This window comes from Egretta garzetta, unplaced genomic scaffold, assembly GCF_000687185.1.
Source record: "Egretta garzetta isolate BGI_Z169 unplaced genomic scaffold, ASM68718v1 scaffold158, whole genome shotgun sequence".
In the NCBI taxonomy this organism is placed as follows: Eukaryota; Metazoa; Chordata; class Aves; order Pelecaniformes; family Ardeidae; genus Egretta; species Egretta garzetta.
In genome coordinates this window covers 259,555-261,956 of record NW_009260430.1, presented here as the reverse complement: position 1 = coordinate 261,956, position 2,402 = coordinate 259,555, and positions in this window count along the sequence as shown.

The following is a 2,402-nucleotide window of genomic DNA, read 5'->3' as shown; positions in this document are numbered from 1 at the left end:
GGGAAACAAAGATCCCCACGTTTGCTGTTTTGAAGCCAGGCAGATTATTTTGACTTACCTTTGATGGCTTGGGGCTGGCAGCCCTTCTTTGCTGTGGAAAGCAGCAGTGTATATTGCTCTAACATCCAAATTTATTTTCTGGAACCAAACGAAGGTCACTCAATGACATGAGATCTTCAGCTTAGATTTATAGCTGGCTGATGAGATATTGCTGAATAATGTGCTCATTTTCTGCCAGTAGAAGGAAATAAATCTTCCCAAACTTCTTGAGCTCTAGGAACGCTCCTGTCTGGTCTCATCATCGGCTTCCAACACAGAAACGAAGGAGCCTCCGCGGTGCAACACGCTTCCCCAGTGCACAGCAGGCTCAAGACTGGCTTGAATGGCTACGAGACCATTCCCTGGGTGCCGCTGGATGAGGGATCGCCACACAAGATGCTCCCAGTATTGCTGAGCTGCTATTTTAACTGCTTTTCTATCGAGGCGTTTGCTGCAAGGTGGCCTCCAGAATTTGTTGTGGCGCTGCCATCAATGAGTTAAGCAGCAAATAACCCCTGGGGCGGATCTGTGAGCTTTACAGCCAAATAATAAACTTCTTTTCTGAAGGCAGCAGGGAGAACCTGGCTCCCAGACAATGCTGTGCTCTCTGCTGCCCAGCCCCGCCGGCCAGGCTCCAGCCCAGGGGAACGCACCTTGCTGGGGACAAGGAGTTACGCCCAGGGAAAATGGTCTCTGGCTTGCTCTCAGCTGGCGTGGATCTGTCTTTCTCACTCAGAGGAAGCGCAGGCCCTGCAAAATCAGGGATTTTATTGTGTTGATGTTGGCTGTGAACTCTTTTTTTTTTTTTTTTTTTTTTTTTTTTTTTTCTTCTTTTTTTTTCCCCTCCCCTAAGCTGAATCAAAATCCGTGTGTGGGGCGAGAAGCGATGGCTGATTGCCAGCTGCAGGCTGCTGGCCTTGCACATGCCAGCTCGGAGTAGGAAAAATCTGAATCTCGCTCTGCTGCCAGGCTCTCCTGCCCTGCGCGGGCCATCCCTGCAGCTCTCGGCTTGCCTGCTTGAAATGCAGAGCCTGGGCTGCCATGGGGAGGACAAAATTTAGGCAAAGGACTAAGGCAAACACTGCAGTTGTTGACGGGGGTGTCTGTGACGGCTCGTGGCATCCTCTGTGCTCGCTCCTGACTTGCTGCTGCAGAAAAGGAATGATTTGCAAATAGGTTTTTTTTTTTTATTTTTTGACAACTTGTGCGTTTATAATTTAAAAACCACCTCACCTAATTCCCTCCTGTCTTTTCCGCAGCCCTGCTCGGGGAAAAAGAAGAAAAAAAATGAAATAAATAGAAAAAATTGGGCGCTAAACCTTCTACTCGATGTTGTAACAATGTTGGGGGCTGAAAACGAAGAGAATTGATCGTACCCAGAGGTGCCTCTGCTTTCCCTGAACACTTAATGAGCCAAACGCCTCACTGATCTATTAAACAGCAAAACCCAGACAGCGCGGTTCCTCTGAGGGGACACCTAGATGAAGTGACGCCGCAGTGCTGTGTTCATCGCAGCCTTGGACTCCAGAGCCATGCTATGAATAGCACCTTTCGTCTATAGATTTTGCTGATAACTAATTAAATCTAATTAATCCCTGCACGTATGGGGAGCGGGGAAGACCTATCTAGGGATATGTCAGCCCGGAAAAGCTGTCACTGCCAGGATGGAGTTAGCCGCTCGCTCGGTGCGTGTTGCCCTCGGTGGTGCAGAATGCTTTGGGGAAAGGCGTCAGAGCTGCAAAGGATGCTCCCGAGGTTCAGTGAGCGCTCGGTGCCGTGAGCAGCGGCCGCCTGGTTTCGGTTTAACGTCCCTTTTCTCCTGAATTGCTGAGAGAGTTCCCCCCCCAAATGCCAGTGCAAAAGCCCAAGGTTGTGACATCCAGCACGCTGGGCTGAGGAGAGCAGAAGTTCCTCCAGGCCGGGTTCCTTGCTCTCGTGGGGACCGGTAGCAGATGCCAGGGGACGAGGATAAAAAATGCTGAGCAACCTCTCCGCTGATGTATCCATGCAGCTTCCAGCGATGAAGACAAGTAAGCATCTGGATGACCCTGTTCAATACCAAGACCTGTCCTGCATGAATGTACCTAATCCCTTTTTTTAATCCATTTAGATTTTGCGGCTTCATATCCAGTGGTGATAAATTGCACAAGTTAATCTTATGCTGGTGAAGGGGGAAAAAAAAATCTTACAGTTTGTCTCCAGCCTGCTGACCCATTTTATGAGCCCGGCCCTGGTCCTTGTTGGGAGAATGACTGCTCCGTAGCGGTGTAATTTTGCCGTGGCCTCTCTCCTCTCGTGGGATGTTTTAGTCCATCTGGCCGCCCGTCCTCCCCACTGGCAGCTTCCCAGGGCAGGCCCCCCCC